The sequence below is a fragment of the Glycine max genome, chromosome 10 (genome assembly GCF_000004515.6).
Source record: "Glycine max cultivar Williams 82 chromosome 10, Glycine_max_v4.0, whole genome shotgun sequence".
Taxonomy (NCBI): domain Eukaryota; kingdom Viridiplantae; phylum Streptophyta; class Magnoliopsida; order Fabales; family Fabaceae; genus Glycine; species Glycine max.
Genome location: NC_038246.2, coordinates 18,197,080 through 18,215,981, shown reverse-complemented (window position 1 = coordinate 18,215,981; position 18,902 = coordinate 18,197,080).

The following is an 18,902-nucleotide window of genomic DNA, read 5'->3' as shown; positions in this document are numbered from 1 at the left end:
ATCTGTTATATCTTTAACAGATTATTGTGCAGTTAGCAACAGATTTGGTGATCTATCTTTAGGAACGAATTAAAAGATAATTAAAGTTCGAATTACAAACTTGAATAGTTCGTTCAGAGATTAAAGATTAAAGATAAAAACTAAAAGATCAAACTGTATCTTTTAGATCTTTAAGTGCAGATTTTCAGGAAAGTGATAGATCTCATCCAGCACAAGTAGTTACAACCCAGATACGCACACTGCTATATAAACATGAAGGCTGCACGGGTTTCTGTACCAAGTCCGGGATTGAAGAGTTATTTTGTGAGTTTTGGGACTTGAGTGTTTTGTGAGCCACCTTGATGTTACTCTAACATCAAGTGTTGGACCTGAGTGTGTAGAGTTGATCTCTATAGTGTGTAGAGTTGATCTCTATAGTTTGTGTAGAGTTGATCTCTATTGTTCAGAGAGCAATCTCTGGTGTGTATTTGATTTAATTGTAAACACGGGAGTGTGATTGAGAGGGAGTGAGAGGGGTTCTCATATCTAAGAGTGGCTCTTAGGTAGAGGTTGCACGGGTAGTGGTTAGGTGAGAAGGTTGTAAACAGTGGCTGTTAGATCTTCGAACTAACACTATTTTAGTGGATTTCCTCCCTGGCTTGGTAGCCCCCAGATGTAGGTGAGGTTGCACCGAATTGGGTTAACAATTCTCTTGTGTTATTTACTTGTTTAAACTGTTCATACTGTCAAAAATAATCTGCATGTTCTGAAGCGTGATGTCGTGACATCCTGTACGACATCTGTCCCCAGTATCAGAATTTCAATTGGTATCAGAGCGGGCACTCGAAATCACTGAGTGAGATCTAGGGAGATAAATTCTGATGAACATGGAGAAAGAAGGAGGACCAGTAAACAGACCACCAATCCTGGATGGAACCAACTATGAATACTGGAAAGCAAGGATGGTGGCCTTCCTCAAATCACTGGATAGCAGAACCTGGAAAGCTGTCATCAAAGGCTGGGAACATCCCAAGATGCTGGACACAGAAGGAAAGCCCACTGATGGATTGAAGCCAGAAGAAGACTGGACAAAAGAAGAAGACGAATTGGCACTTGGAAACTCCAAAGCCTTGAATGCTCTATTCAATGGAGTTGACAAGAATATCTTCAGACTGATCAACACATGCACAGTGGCCAAGGATGCATGGGAGATCCTGAAAACCACTCATGAAGGAACCTCCAAAGTGAAGATGTCCAGATTGCAACTATTGGCTACAAAATTCGAAAATCTGAAGATGAAGGAGGAAGAGTGTATTCATGACTTCCACATGAACATTCTTGAAATTGCCAATGCTTGCACTGCCTTGGGAGAAAGAATGACAGATGAAAAGCTGGTGAGAAAGATCCTCAGATCTTTGCCTAAGAGATTTGACATGAAAGTCACTGCAATAGAGGAGGCCCAAGACATTTGCAACATGAGAGTAGATGAACTCATTGGTTCCCTTCAAACCTTTGAGCTAGGACTCTCGGATAGGGCTGAAAAGAAGAGCAAGAACTTGGCGTTCGTGTCCAATGATGAAGGAGAAGAAGATGAGTATGACCTGAATACTGATGAAGGTCTGACTAATGCAGTTGTGCTCCTTGGAAAACAGTTCAACAAAGTGCTGAACAGAATGGACAGGAGGCAGAAACCACATGTCCGGAACATCCCTTTCGACATCAGGAAAGGTAGTGAATACCAGAAAAGGTCAGATGAAAAACCCAGCCACAGCAAAGGAATTCAATGCCATGGGTGTGAAGGCTATGGACACATCATAGCTGAATGTCCCACTCATCTCAAGAAGCAGAGGAAAGGACTTTCTGTATGTCGGTCTGATGATACAGAGAGTGAACAAGAAAGTGATTCTGACAGAGATGTGAATGCACTCACTGGGAGATTTGAATCTGCTGAAGATTCATGTGATACAAATAGTGAAATCACTTTGATGAGCTTGCTATATCCTATAGAGAACTATGCATCAAAAGTGAGAAGATCCTTCAGCAAGAAGCACAACTGAAGAAGGTCATTGCAAATCTGGAGGCTGAGAAAGAGGCACATGAAGAGGAGATCTCTGAGCTTAAAGGAGAAGTTGGTTTTCTGAACTCTAAATTGGAAAACATGACAAAATCAATAAAGATGCTGAATAAAGGCTCAGATATGCTTGATGAGGTGCTACAGCTTGGGAAGAAAGTTGGAAACCAGAGAGGACTTGGGTTTAATCATAAATCTGCTGGCAGAATAACCATGACAGAAGTTGTTCCTGCCAAAAACAGCACTGGAGCCACGATGTCACAACATCGGTCTCGACATCATGGAGCGCAGCAGAAGAGGAGCAAAAGAAAGAAGTGGAGGTGTCACTACTGTGGCAAGTATGGTCACATAAAGCCCTTTTGCTATCATTTACATGGCCATCCACATCATGGAACTCAACGTAGCAGCAGTGGAAGGAAGATGGTGTGGGTTCCAAAACACAAGACTGTTAGTCTTGTTGTTCATACTTCACTTAGAGCATCAGCTAAGGAAGATTGGTACCTAGATAGCGGCTGTTCTAGACACATGACAGGAGTTAAAGAATTCCTGGTGAACATTGAACCTTGCTCCACTAGCTATGTGACATTTGGAGATGGTTCTAAAGGAAAGATCACTGGAATGGGAAAGCTAGCTCATGATGGACTTCCTAGTCTGGACAAAGTGCTGCTGGTGAAGGGACTGACTGCAAACTTGATCAGCATCAGTCAGTTGTGTGATGAAGGATTCAATGTAAACTTCACAAAGTCAGAATGCTTGGTGACAAATGAGAAGAGTGAAGTTCTAATGAAGGGCAGCAGATCAAAGGACAACTGTTACCTATGGACACCTCAAGAAACCAGTTACTCCTCCACATGTCTATCCTCCAAAGAAGATGAAGTCAGAATATGGCATCAAAGATTTGGACATCTGCACTTAAGAGGCATGAAGAAAATCATTGACAAAGGTGCTGTTAGAGGCATTCCCAATCTGAAAATAGAAGAAGGCAGAATCTGTGGTGAATGTCAGATTGGAAAGCAAGTCAAGATGTCCCACCAGAAGCTTCAACATCAGACCACTTCCAGGGTGCTGGAACTACTTCACATGGACTTGATGGGGCCTATGCAAGTTGAAAGCCTTGGAGGAAAGAGGTATGCCTATGTTGTTGTGGATGATTTCTCCAGATTTACCTGGGTCAACTTTATCAGAGAGAAATCAGACACCTTTGAAGTATTCAAGGAGTTGAGTCTAAGACTTCAAAGAGAAAAAGACTGTGTCATCAAGAGAATCAGGAGTGACCATGGCAGAGAGTTTGAAAACAGCAGGTTTACTGAATTCTGCACATTTGAAGGCATCACTCATGAGTTCTCTGCAGCCATTACACCACAACAAAATGGCATAGTTGAAAGGAAAAACAGGACTTTGCAAGAGGCTGCTAGGGTCATGCTTCATGCCAAAGAACTTCCCTATAATCTCTGGGCTGAAGCCATGAACACAGCATGCTACATCCATAACAGAGTCACACTGAGAAGAGGGACTTCAACCACACTGTATGAAATCTGGAAAGGGAAGAAGCCAACTGTCAAACACTTCCACATCTTTGGAAGTCCATGTTACATTTTGGCAGATAGAGAGCAAAGGAGAAAGATGGATCCCAAGAGTGATGCAGGAATATTCCTGGGATACTCTACAAACAGCAGAGCATATAGAGTATTCAATTCCAGAACCAGAACTGTGATGGAATCCATCAATGTGGTTGTTGATGATCTAACTCCAGCAAGAAAGAAGGATGTCGAAGAAGATGTCAGAACATCGGGAGACAATGTAGCAGATACAGCTAAAAGTGCAGAAAATGCAGAAAACTCTGATTCTGCTACAGATGAACCAAACATCAATCAACCTGACAAGAGACCCTCCATTAGAATCCAGAAGATGCACCCCAAGGAGCTGATTATAGGAGATCCAAACAGAGGGGTCACTACAAGATCAAGGGAGATTGAGATTGTCGCCAATTCATGCTTTGTCTCCAAAATTGAGCCCAAGAATGTGAAAGAGGCACTGACTGATGAGTTCTGGATCAATGCTATGCAAGAAGAATTGGAGCAATTCAAAAGGAATGAAGTTTGGGAGCTAGTTCCTAGACCCGAGGGAACTAATGTGATTGGCACCAAGTGGATCTTCAAGAACAAAACCAATGAAGAAGGTGTTATAACCAGAAACAAGGCCAGACTTGTTGCTCAAGGCTACACTCAGATTGAAGGTGTAGACTTTGATGAAACTTTCGCTCCTGTTGCTAGACTTGAATCCATCAGATTGTTACTTGGTGTAGCTTGCATCCTCAAATTCAAGCTGTACCAGATGGATGTGAAGAGCGCGTTTCTGAATGGATACCTGAATGAAGAAGCCTATGTGGAGCAGCCAAAGGGATTTGTAGATCCAACTCATCCAAATCATGTATACAGGCTCAAGAAGGCTCTCTATGGATTGAAGCAAGCTCCAAGAGCTTGGTATGAAAGGCTAACAGAGTTCCTTACTCAGCAAGGGTATAGGAAGGGAGGAATTGACAATACTCTCTTTGTCAAACAAGATGCTGAAAACTTGATGATAGCACAGATATATGTTGATGACATTGTGTTTGGAGGGATGTCGAATGAGATGCTTCGACATTTTGTCCAACAGATGCAATCTGAATTTGAGATGAGTCTTGTTGGAGAGCTGACTTATTTTCTGGGACTCCAAGTGAAGCAGATGGAAGACTCCATATTCCTCTCACAAAGCAAGTATGCCAAGAACATTGTCAAGAAGTTTGGAATGGGAAATGCCAGCCATAAAAGAACACCTGCACCTACTCACTTGAAGCTGTCAAAAGATGAAGCTGGCACCAGTGTTGATCAAAGTCTGTACAGAAGCATGATTGGGAGCTTATTATATTTAACAGCTAGCAGACCTGACATCACCTATGCAGTAGGTGTTTGTGCAAGATATCAAGCCAATCCCAAGATAAGTCACTTGAATCAACTAAAGAGAATTCTGAAATATGTAAATGGCACCAGTGACTATGGGATTATGTACTGTCATTGTTCAGATTCAATGCTGGTTGGGTATTGTGATGCTGATTGGGCTGGAAGTGCAGATGACAGAAAAAGCACTTCTGGTGGATGCTTCTATCTGGGCAACAATCTTATTTCATGGTTCAGCAAGAAGCAGAACTGTGTGTCCCTATCTATTGCAGAAGCAGAGTATATTGCAGCAGGAAGCAGCTGTTCACAACTAGTTTGGATGAAGCAGATGCTCAAGGAGTACAATGTCGAACAAGATGTCATGACATTGTACTGTGACAACATGAGTGCTATTAATATTTCAAAAAATCCTGTTCAACACAGCAGAACCAAGCACATTGACATTAGACATCACTATATTAGAGATCTTGTTGATGATAAAGTGATCACACTGAAGCATGTTGACACTGAGGAACAAATAGCAGATATTTTCACAAAGGCATTGGATGCAAATCAGTTTGAAAAACTGAGGGGCAAGCTGGGCATTTGTGTGCTAGAGGATTTATAGCAATTACTGTTATTTGAACGTGCTCAAACGTTAATAGCGCGTTCTCTACTGGGCCAAGACAAATTCGACCGTTGCTTCACACGTCCCTTTACATTCCTCATTCAGACTTATATTGTCGTGGTAATCCCGTCTTCATCATTTCCCAATAGCTCTCAGAAATTCACGAAACCATTCCAAAAGCTCTGCTTCTCCATGGCTACCTCACCAAAAGAAACTTCAGCTTCTGGTTCACCCTCTGTACCATCATCTCCGCACCAGGAACAACCTGAATTCTACATCCAACCCATACAAATAATTCCTGGTCAAGCCCCTGTTCCTGAGAAACTGGTCCCCAAACGACAACAGGGAGTGAAGATTTCTGAAAACCCTAGCCTTGCAACAAGTCCTAGGGAAGTAGACACGGAGATGGACAAGAAGATCCACAGTATTGTGAGTAGCATTCTGAAAAATGCTTCTGTTCCTGATGCTGATAAAGATGTTCCAACATCTTCCGCTCCAAATGCTGAAGCCCTCCCTTCACCCAGTGAAGAGGAATCAACAGAAGAAGATGATCAAGCCACAGAGGAGACCCCTGCACCAAGGGCACCAGAACCTGCTCCAGGAGACCTCATTGACCTAGAAGAAGTAGAATCTGATGAGGAACCCATTGCCAACAAGTTGGCACCTGGCATTGCAGAAAGACTACAAAGCAGAAAGGGGAAAACCCCCATTAAGAGGTCTGGACGAATCAAAACTATGGCACAGAAGAAGAGCACTCCAATCACTCCTACCACATCCAGACGGAGCAAAGTGGCAATTCCTTCCAAGAAGAGGAAAGAAATTTCCTCATCTGATTCTGATGATGATGTCGAACTAGATGTCTCGACATCAAAGAGGACCAAGACTTCAGGGAAGAAGGTGCCTGGAAATGTCCCTGATGCTCCATTGGACAACATTTCATTCCACTCCATTGGCAATGTTGAAAGGTGGAAATATGTATATCAACGCAGACTTGCTGTTGAAAGAGAACTGGGAAGAAATGCCTTGGATTGCAAGGAGATCATGGACCTCATCAAGGCTGCAGGACTGCTGAAAACTGTCACCAAGTTGGGAGATTGCTATGAAAGTCTAGTCAGGGAATTCATTGTCAACATTCCCTCTGACGTAACAAACAGAAAGAGTGATGAGTATCAGAAAGTGTTTGTCAGAGGAAAATGTGTAAGATTCTCCCCTGCTGTAATCAACAAATACCTGGGCAGACCTACTGAAGGAGTGGTGGATATTGATGTTTCTGAGCATCAGATTGCCAAGGAAATCACTGCCAAACGAGTCCAGCATTGGCCAAAGAAAGGGAAGCTTTCTGCAGGGAAGCTAAGTGTGAAGTATGCAATCCTGCATAGGATTGGCGCTGCAAACTGGGTACCCACCAATCATACTTCCACTGTTGCCACAGGTTTGGGTAAATTTCTGTATGCTGTTGGAACCAAGTCCAAATTTAATTTTGGAAACTATATTTTTGATCAAACTGTTAAGCATTCAGAATCTTTTGCTGTCAAATTACCCATTGCCTTCCCAACTGTATTGTGTGGCATTATGTTGAGTCAACATCCCAATATCTTAAACAACATTGACTCTGTGATGAAGAGAGAATCTCCTCTATCCCTGCATTACAAACTGTTTGAGGGGACACATGTCCCAGACCTTGTCTCGACATCAGGGAAAGCTGCTGCTTCAGGTGCTGTGTCCAAGGATGCCTTGATTGCTGAACTCAAGGACACATGCAAGGTGCTGGAGGCAACCATTAAAGCCACCACAGAGAAGAAAATGGAGCTGGAACGGCTGATCGAAAGAATCTCAGAAAGTGGCATTGATGATGTAGAAGAAGCTGAAGAAGAAGAAGAAGCTGAGGAAGAAGAAGAAGCTGCTGAGGAAGAAGAAGATGCAGCAGAGGATACAGAATCAGATGATGATGATTACTAGCTATAGGGGCATGTCCCTTTGAACAATTAATTGATATTGGTCTAGGGGCATGTCCCTTTGAACAATTAATTGATATTGGTCTGTAATATTTGCATGCATTCTACTTTTGTCAAATTCTGTCTAAAAAGGGGGAGTAATAGTAGTATTATGCATGATTTTGAGTAGTAGGATACGATGTATGCATGATTCATGATTTTGAGGGGGAGTTCTGCTGCTAATGATGACTGATGTAAGCTACTGTGCTAATGATGACTGATGTAAGCTACTGTAACTACGAGTAGCTGATAGAAGATGCTGCAGCTAGAGCATGGAGACAGGGGGAGCAGAAAGCGGATGTCACGTGAGATGTCTTCACATCCTGGAAAAGACGAGTAGCTGATAGAAGATGCTGCAGCTAGAGCATGGAGACAGGGGGAGCAGAAAGCTGATGTCACGTGAGATGTCTTGACATCCTGGAAACGACTTGCAACTTGCAGAATTTTGTTGTCGCCATTACCAATTCCGCTGTGCTTGATTACTCTGATAATGAAAGTTGCTGATCTCACTTGCATAACTGCTCGTACCTGCTCAGGAAGTGTCTAAGTATGTTTTAGACAAAATTTGCCAAAGGGGGAGATTGTTAGTGCTTAGCTCTACTGAGTGTTTAAAAGATTGGCTAAGATTTTGTTAAAACATAAGCACTTAGACAATGAAGGAAAGCTGGAGTTGCTGCACATGATGTCCAACGAATCAGATCGGGCTGCACAATGCACAAGACAAGATAAAATGTCAAATGAAGAATTGAAGCTGCAGGATCCACGATGTCGGACACGATGTCCTGACATCCGGCCCGAAAATACTGGACACATAAATCTGTTATATCTTTAACAGATTATTGTGCAGTTAGCAACAGATTTGGTGATCTATCTTTAGGAACGAATTAAAAGATAATTAAAGTTCGAATTACAAACTTGAATAGTTCGTTCAGAGATTAAAGATTAAAGATAAAAACTAAAAGATCAAACTGTATCTTTTAGATCTTTAAGTGCAGATTTTCAGGAAAGTGATAGATCTCATCCAGCACAAGTAGTTACAGCCCAGATACGCACACTGCTATATAAACATGAAGGCTGCACGGGTTTCTGTACCAAGTCCGGGATTGAAGAGTTATTTTGTGAGTTTTGGGACTTGAGTGTTTTGTGAGCCACCTTGATGTTACTCTAACATCAAGTGTTGGACCTGAGTGTGTAGAGTTGATCTCTATAGTGTGTAGAGTTGATCTCTATAGTTTGTGTAGAGTTGATCTCTATTGTTCAGAGAGCAATCTCTGGTGTGTATTTGATTTAATTGTAAACACGGGAGTGTGATTGAGAGGGAGTGAGAGGGGTTCTCATATCTAAGAGTGGCTCTTAGGTAGAGGTTGCACGGGTAGTGGTTAGGTGAGAAGGTTGTAAACAGTGGCTGTTAGATCTTCGAACTAACACTATTTTAGTGGATTTCCTCCCTGGCTTGGTAGCCCCCAGATGTAGGTGAGGTTGCACCGAACTGGGTTAACAATTCTCTTGTGTTATTTACTTGTTTAAACTGTTCATACTATCAAAAATAATCTGCATGTTCTGAAGCGTGATGTCGTGACATCCTGTACGACATCTGTCCCCAGTATCAGAATTTCACCTGGGCATCTTCCCATGAAGGAACATGGTTTCTCACCAACTCAATGAGTGGTGCTACAAGTATAGAAAAATATGGGACAAACCTTTTGTAAAAGTTTGTTAAGTCATGGAAGCCCCAAATTTTTCTTATACTTGGTGGAGTGGGCCACTCAGGAATGACCTTTATTCTCTTAGGGTTCATGGCAACCCCTTGATCACTATTTGAAAAATTAAGAAAAGTAACGCAATAAAACATACCTTTTTCTGTATTTTCATATTGATTATTCCTACCAAAAAGTATGACAAACCTAAGGTGTCCCATATGAGTACCTAAGTTTGTATTGAAACTAAAAATAAGAACAAACCTACCTAATGGGTCCCTATGTACATACACCATGAAGATGTTAGGTGTACGAGTGATTTTACAAAAGAGGGTTGGACCACTCAAAACATTCATCATACCACCTATTTTAGGGACTTGGTGCCTAATAATACCTATTTGGGCACCAACAAAGCACAAGGATTTAAGCTCTTGCGAACCAAACCCTCATCCAACAACTTCTTTACTTGAGGAATAAACTCAAGCCCAAGAGGTGTGGAAATGCTAGCAAGTGCCTTTTTACAAAAGAGAAAATGTGGAGGTTGTCTAAGAGGGAAAGTTTCTTTAATGTTTGTCTTTATTGTAAAATGAGTTTCCTTCTTAGCTAAACTCTTGGAGGAGACACTTACTTCCTTACACTTCTCTTTAACCACTAATGGTTGTCCTTCTTCTTGGGGGTAGATTTCTTCACTAGATTCTTCCCCTATTGCTTTTTCACTTTCACTAGAGGAAGGTGAAGTAGTAGCCTCATCTTGGCTACTATAAATGTCTTGGCCCCTCATAATCATGGTTTTTGTGGTGGGGCATTGAGAAGTAATGTGTCCTCTTTCAAGACATTTAAAGCACTTTATAGAGCTAGTTTTCTCTTGCATACTAGCCTTAGGGGCTTGCTTTTCTATTGTCTTCCCCTTATCATCTTTGGGCTTAGAAGGTGTCACCCCTAAGATGCCTTGACCTTGGTCTTTCTTTGGATAAGAGTGAGAGCCATAAGATTTTGAAGTAGACTTCTTTTTAAGTTGTTGCTCTACCCTTATTTCCCAATCTAAGTTAGCCTCTACATTGTCCTTCCCATGGAAGTATGAGAGTTTAATGTTAGCCTTTTGAGGCTTTCTTTCCTTTTCTCTTCTATGGGAGTGAGGTCTAAGATGTGACCTATGCCTTCCTTCGTAATAGTCACGAAGTTCTTCACTTAGGCTTTTGCAACAGTTATGACTACTATAGGAGGCATGTTTTTCTCTTTTCATTTCTTTCATTATTTTTCTTCTTTCTTCCTCTCTTATTTTCTTTCTTTCATCTTGACTTATTTCTTCCACTCTTTTTTTTTCCTTTTTCTTTTCTCTCTTGTTTTTCTTTCCATAACTTGAGGGAACTCAACTCATCTAAGATTCTAGATAAAGGGTCTTTATGACTAGTACCCTTGCCATTAACACTAGATGAATGATAACTCATGTTGGTTCCTAAGTTGTGGTTCTTTCTTGTTGGAGTTTTGAAAACAAAAGGTAAAAGAAACTATGGTTGAAACTAGCCAAATAAACACTAAAAGAGGTGTGAAAGATAAGGCAAAAAACTAATTGGTAAAAGGAAAGCTATCTAGGCGGTTTGACAATGGAAGGTAAAGGAAATAAGCTATGAAAGTAAGCAAGAAATGTAAACTAGGTGAATCCTAAGAGTGTTTGGATGACCACATTCAAGGTTCCCAACAAAACACTCACTATCCTAAGGAAAATTGCCTAAAATTATTACACACAAATGGAAGTTTGGTAACCTATTGAAGGCTCCCAACACACTTCCAATGAAAGGCCTTTTTGTTACAAAACTTGAAAGCAATGAAGGTAAGTAAATTGCAAATTACAAAATTACAAAACGGTCCTCAATTTTGGGGGTTGTTTTCTCTTTGGTGATTCATTCAATTTGGAGTGCTTCTTAGTCCAATAGCTCTTAAGGTGGTTGGCCCCTTGCTTCTGGACTCAAATTCTTCAAGGGATGGCACCAATCCTCCTTCGAATTCCCTATATGGCAACCCACAAACAAGGAAACAAAGAGACAAGCAATAACCAAAGACCAAAAAAAATGAAATGAAAGCTAAACCAATGGAGTTTTAACAAGACAATTTTTCAAGGATTATTCAACAATTAAAGCAATGAAAAGGACATAGAAGCAAGCTAGGACTCAAAGAGAAACTTAGAATGGCTCTAGAGTAGAGTAAAAAAACTGAAAAAAAAAAGACTCAACAAACCTCTAGCTTTGGCACTTGTCTTCACACTAATTTTCAATTGAAATTTCCAATTATAGAATAAATTTTGAGCCAAAACAACAAGCACACTTCCTTTTCACCTTTTTTTTTCTGGATACTGATTTTCCTGCCAACTTGTGTGATTTTTCGTATTTTTTATTTTTATCCAAATCACTTGTTTCTTTTTTTATAACTTTTTTCCAGAAGTCTAGAAAATTCAGTAAAAATGTTCAGCTCAAAATTCGAAGTAACCAATTCTCAATAATATTTACAAGTTTGTATGTCCAAGCTGCCAGCACCAGCGATTTGATTCTTTAAGCATTGTATATTGATTGCCTTGGGCTTACTTTCAACCTTCCTATGTATGTTGAACTCACTAGGATTGTTTACCACTGTTTTAGGAGTTCAATATTCACTTAGGATCAACATTTCAGCCAGCAATTCAATCACCAAAACTCAAATTCACAATAGACACAATCATAAGGAAACCTAAAAGTTCAAGAAAAGGTTCACAATCAAAGACTCTCTAAGAATTTTGCATGAACATGTTAAGCACTAATTAACATGAAAGATTTGACTCAAATCAAATAGTAGGCAAAAATAATTTCATACACTCATGAACAAATGAGTTAGACAAAGAAACAAGAAAATAAAATTCAGCACAACATAAGAAATCTTATGTGACAAGTTTCATGACTAGACATGACTTCTATGACAAAACTACAATAGGTGAACAAGTCACTCTAGATTTTTGAGGTTTTCTTCTACTTTAATATTTTTGTAAGAATTTTATGGTTTAGGTTTCAGCCACAAAAAATAACAAGACAAAACTCAAAGGAACCTAAACTCAACACAATTCATGGTTCAAGAACAAGAACAAGAAATTTAAACCATAGAAAATCAAATCTAACTTCTATAGCAAGTTTAATCGGTGGAAACTCTAAAGAATCATGTTAACAACATTTAGAACAAGACATGTGAGGAGATACATGGAGAAAAATGAAGAAACAACAATGGAAGAGAAGGTAAAGAAATAAAATTAATGGAGGTTTAAGGAGCACCTACTTGAAGCTCTTGTGCTCTGATTACCACTTGATGGAAGCTTGCTTGTGGGGCTTCTATGGAGGCTGGATCTTTGAGCTTCAATGAGGTCCTTCAATAGTGATTTTCCACCATGGAGATGCAGCGGAAGACAAAGGAGAAGAGGTGAGAGGAGGCGCCATCCACTAGGGAATAAGCCATGGAAGAAGGAGCTTCACCACCAAGATGAGCCTTAGATAAGAAGCTTGGAGAGGATGCTTCAATGGAGGAAAAGAAAGAGGGAGAGAAAGAGAGAGGGGGGAGCACGAAATTGAAGGAATAAAAGAGGGAGAGAAGTGGAACTTTGAAGTATGTCTCACAAGACTCTCATTCATCAAAGTTACAACAAGTGTTACACATGCTTCTATTTATAGACTAGGTAGCTTCCTTGAGAAGCTTTCTTGAGAAAACTTCCTTGAGAAGCTTCTTTGAGAAAACTTCCTTGAGAAGCTAGAGCTTAGCTACACACACCCCTCTCATAACTAAGTTCACCTCCTTGAGAAGCTTCCTTAAGAAGATTCCTAAAGAAGCTAGAGCTTAGCTACACATACCTCTCTAATAGCTAAGCTCACCTCCTTGAGATGAGAAGCTAGAACTTAGCTACACACCCCCTATAATAGCTAAGCTCACCCCCATGACAAAAAAACATGAAAATACAAAAAAAAGTCCTTACTACAAAGACTACTCAAAATGCCCCGAAATACAAGGCTAAAACCCTATACTACTAGAATGGCCAAAATACAAGGCCCAAACGAAGGAAAAACCTATTCTAATATTTACAAAGATAAGTGGGCTCATACTTAGCCCATGGGCTCGAAATCTACCCTAAGGCTCATGAGAACCCTAGGGCCTACCCTTGGATCTCTAGCCCAATCTACTTGGAGTCTTCTACCCAATGCCCTTGCGGGATAGGATTGCATCACTTCTCTCCTCTGAATTTCCTCCTTGTTCTTAAGTGTGTGTTCCTCAAATTAGGGTTTGTAAAGCTTCTCTTATCTGTAAAGGTTCTCCCCTTTGCTTCTTCTTCTTCACTTGATTTCTCCATGTCTACAAGTGGAAGTTCTTCTGCATTTTTTGGTAGAACCATTCACCAATGCCACCATGGAAGACATGCAACTATTTGAACTGCAAGAACAAGGAGGAACACAGGAAGGTTATTCTATACTTGTGCATTGCCCCAAACTGACCCAGATAACTGTCAATTTTTTTGAATGGGTTGAAGAAGAAAACCAAGTTTCTAATCCTTCTTCTATCACAAGAGAATCAATGATAGTGGCTAATTTGAACCTACAAATTGAAGCATTGCAGAAGAAAATGAGAAATTTAACAAACATTGTGTTGTTAGGTTTTTCATTTTTAATTATAATGTTAGTTTTAGGGGGAATATATTTTAGGAAAAATTTGTAGTAGCATCTTCTGGTATTATAAGTGTTGTTTTGCTAAAGAAATATTGTGAATGAAGTTCGTCAAGTTTTTTTTGCTACTATCAGTTACTTTGCAGTTCCTCAAGTTTTTCATTTGAAATTTGATTTGGGTCTATCTACTGTCAATTACTTTGCAGAACAATAAAATGATGCTCAACCTGATCAAATATCATTTAATTGGTTATACTTCTCTGGTGTTGATTGCGTTGATGTTTGCTAATTAAAGGGGAAAAATGTAGTTTAATCAATTCACCTAAACCTAGTTCAATTAATATGTCTACTACTGTCAGATGTGGTACAACAGAGTGATTGCCATATTTTTTGCTTACAATGCTTGTCGGCATTTTTTATTGACAACCAGTAGAAATTTGAGTTAATTTGGATTCATCAGCATTTTTCTTGTTGTTGTTCCCTAGTCCTTTAGCTGTCCATTAACCCCATTTATCAAAAGTGTTCAAGTAATAAAACATATAATTCCAGCTGTATAGCTTGTTGAAGTTATGAAGTAGCAAATGTCTGAGAAATTGAAAAACCAATCAGGGGGGAAAAAAGCACTAAAAGTAATGTTCATTCCTTGTTCTCTCTCTAATTCGAAGTTCAAATACATGAAGCTCCAACTCCAAAACAATGTGTAAATTATAAGAGAAAGAGAAGAAACAGGACATTAAATCATGTGATTATTTTTCAAAGTCTAGAAGCTGCTGTAAGGTCTAACAGTGGTCCTAGTCCAGAGAACTGCTAGCAAATATCATTTGACACTTGCTAAACCAGAGAACCAACATGGCTTAGCCATAATTTCATTTCACAGACCAAAGCATGCTAGTTACAAGCAATCGTTCAGCAGGGCAAGCTTTCACACCATATAAAGCTTTCACACCATAAACCAAAATAGATATGTCAAGCTTTCATAGATAAGTACCATAATGTTTACATCGTTCAAGCTTTCAAATTTAAAGTACCAAAGTACACAACATAGACTAGTACCTACTGAATAAAAATTAGTCATATCCAACTACACATCCTAATAACAAAATAAAACAACAAATGGGTCTTCACTTTTCTTCATTTTTATACTAGATCTTTATCAATAGCCTTCCTTCCAGTGAACCTCGGTGTTGGCATGAAAAGTAATGGTGTTGTTGGTGGGCCATCCACAACAGGTGCGTCTATTGTTGAAGTGTCTGAAATGTTCTTTTGTTTGGGACTTGTTATGTTTAGCTTATTCCTTGCTACTGGTGGAACATCAGCAATAGATGCAGGGACCTACATGCAAATGGCAAACATGAATAACACTTGTAATATATAAAAGCAAATTGGTTAGTCTTAGGAGATCAAAATATTTACCATGAACTCCATGTCACTATCTTGTGACAAATTAGGCTGAGATAAATTAATCTCCACCGGACCTTCTTGAACATGAGCAACAACTTCTTCAGCCTCATTCAAAGCTTGCTCATCTTGAGCTAGAAGGTTGTCATCTTGATTTGAAGTTGGTGGTCTACATCCATGTAGACCTATGAATGGTCTACATCCAACAACAAACCCTTTTTTACAGCCAGCAAGACAAATACTTTGGCATATTGTTTCCTCTCACTCCCTTCTAGTAGTTGCTTTGCTTCTTTCATGGCTCTCCACATCTTAGTAACTTCAATGTGAACTCCAAACTCTTGCTTGAAATAATCCAAAGCTTCAGCACATTTAAGGCTTGGCTGGATTCTGAGTTTGGCCTCAAGTTTGCTGACCACCCACTCTCTATTTTCTTCTTTGCTCTTGATTTCTCTGTAGCATTTATGCTCGTGCTTAAATGATTTGATTTGAAAACAGTTTCTGTGTTCATTCTTTGCACAGTAGATCTCCCAATCACAACATGCCTTCTTGCATTTTGCTCTAGCCCTCTGTTTATGATTCTTCTTCCACTTGAACTCCCTACCCATGAATATGCTATACCCTCTCAAGGCAAATTTAAATTCAGCCAGAGTACCAAACTCCATCCCTAATTCCAACTTGTCTTCACCAACTCGACTACTTTCATTATGTTGAGGATAAACTTTGTCAACATCATCAACTTCATCATCACTACTAATGGGTTTTTGAACTCCTCTGAATGATAACCATCTATTTCAAATTCAACTTCAACTTCAACTTCCTTCCTCATACAAGAGAAATCTATAAACCACTCATCCTCATCATTGTCATCTTCATCATTAGGATTACCAAACTTTTCCTCATCACCACCAACATCTTTCTCTTCACCACCACCAACATCTCTCTCTTCACCACCACCAACGTCCACATTAATACCTTTCTCTCCACCACTGTCATACCCTAATTTCGTCCGGGGACCTTTGCTTGATGACATGCGACCTTTCTTTGGTCCTTGTGAGGTGCTTGGCACCCATCATTAGGCAATTTGTGAAATTCCAGGACATGCCGGAAAACCGAAAAAATATTGATGCACAATCCGTAAGTTTCCGTGACACACCGGAAATCAAATGGAAGCATCGTTGCATAATTAAGTGAGATTCCGTAACATTCCGTAAGTCAAAAAGGGGATGATTATGTAATCTGCAAGGTTCCGTAACATTACGGAAAGAAAACAAGTATCGTTACGAAATTCGTAAGTTTCCGTAACTTTACGAAAAAAGAATCACCAAAAAAGGGCAGAGGGAGGTGTACTTAGTAAAAATGGGGGTGCAAATAGCACCCAGGCCCACTTGGGCCCTCCAGAAAATTCCTCCAGAAGGCTGTTGCTTCTGGAGGAAGCAACCTGGCTCGCCTGGGCGAGCTGAGCTCGCCTGGGCGAGCTAGGCGGCAACCACCTCCCCTATTTTGCTATAAATAGGGGAGGAAGTGAAGAAGAAAAGGGTTCAGCCCCTTAGGCACTTCTCTCTCTTTCGAATTTGCTTGGAAAAATTGTTTCCATGAAGAAAATCTAAGCCGAGGCGCTTCCGAAACGTTTCCGTAACGTTTTCCGTGAAGAATTTCGCGAAGGTTTCGACCGTTCTTCGACGTTCTTCATTCGTTCTTCATCGTTCTTCGATCTTCAACGGGTAAGTACCGCGAACCAAGCTTTTCGATTCATTCTATGTACCCGTAGTGGTCCACATTGTGTTTCGTGCATTTTTATTCTCGTTTTGTTTGCTTTTTATACCCCCTCTTGACGTGCTTAAGCCATTTTACTTAAGTCATTTCTCGCTTAACTTAAAAATAAAATAAATTTCCACCGAACGTTTGAATTGTATTATCTGTTAACTTCAGTTAAAATAAATTCCGACCGTTCGGTCGTGCCGTAACCACGTTGGAAATCAAAAAAGGAGGTAAAAAATAATATAATAATAAAAAAAATCTTTTAGCAAAATAAAGCGGAAAATCAATCGGACGTTTTCTCTTTGGGCTTTCTCATTCTTAATCGAATTGATTAATAACTAAAGTGAAACTAAGGCTAAAATCAACTCGCCTAGTCAAGCTCGTCCATAAAAATAGGCTTTTGAAGTTTGTCATTTCAATTTCTCACTAAGTAAAATGGATCATTTTTAAGGTCCAACGCCTTAAAATGATCACCACTTAAGTAAAAAAGAATCACTTGATAAGAAAGAACTACGTAGGTCTGATTTTCTCATCCCAAATTGAGGAATACGTAGGAGCAAAGGGGAACACCCTTGTAGACCACAAAAAAGAAAAAATATAAAAAGGGTATAAAGGATATAAGGACATAAAAGGGAACGTAAAAATCAAAGTCATGTTTGCACATTCAATTAAAGGCTGTCGTCCCTTGGGACGGACGTGTGGGGTGCTAATACCTTCCCCGTGCGTAAATACAACTCCCGAACCTTTCACTTAAAAGTTCGTAGATCGCGTCTTTTCTGGTTTTTCCGACGTTTTCCTCAAATAAACGTTGGTGGCGACTCCGCGCGTATTCCTTTCGTGAAACACGCATCCCGCGAGTCTCGCGTCGCCCTCCCGCCGAAGGGTAGGTTGCGACAGTTGGCGACTCCACTGGGGAATGTTTTTAGAGAGTTAGGCCATTTAATCTTGTGCAAATTTTTGTCATGACTTACTCCTTTGTTGGTTTCCCTTTATTATGTTCTTGTATATATAACTCTTTGATGCTTTTAGTGCATTTTTTGTATGCATGAGGTAAATATTTATTCATTTGATGCACACAAACACTAACACTATTTGCACACACGGTGAGTTGAGAAAGGGGCCCTATACCCGGGTTCGTGGGAACATAAGGAGTGGAGGTGAATCCGTGATCATGCTAGGTCTCCGACTTGCTTGATTACAGTGAACCCTCATCTAGAGTTTTTCTCTTTGAAAACATATTGTTGCTAGTAGTCCCTACTGTTGCAGTATGTTCTTCGAAGGGGATGATACCTCTAGAAACCATCAAGAGATATATGACTACCTTGGGGGTTATCAATAAAAGCCTAGTTAGCTCTTTCCCTTATAGGTCCCTTAAATAGGGGCACGGAGCAAACACGCTGCGTGCCATTTTTCACACTGCCATGCATAAGTATCATATACCCTCTTGCTTATATTTGTTTGTGAATATTGTCGTACTATGTACATCCCCATGTTGTGCCTTTCGCATATGCATCATGCGTGGGTTTCGTCTTTGATCCCCTCACTTTAGCAAACCGACGGAGGGTCCGTGTCGCCTTCTTAAAAACATACGTTGGGTGCCACGCTGCCCAAACATTGTATCGAAGAAGGAAACAATTTCTCGGGCTCCCGTATTCGTAAATTGCATCTGTGTCATATGCATTTCTTCATGCATTCATCCATTCCACCCATGATAGATGTCGGAGTTTTGATTCGGACTAGATTTTATTTCACTTTAGTATTACATGGGATCAAGTCAAAATCCTTTGCTTAAAAA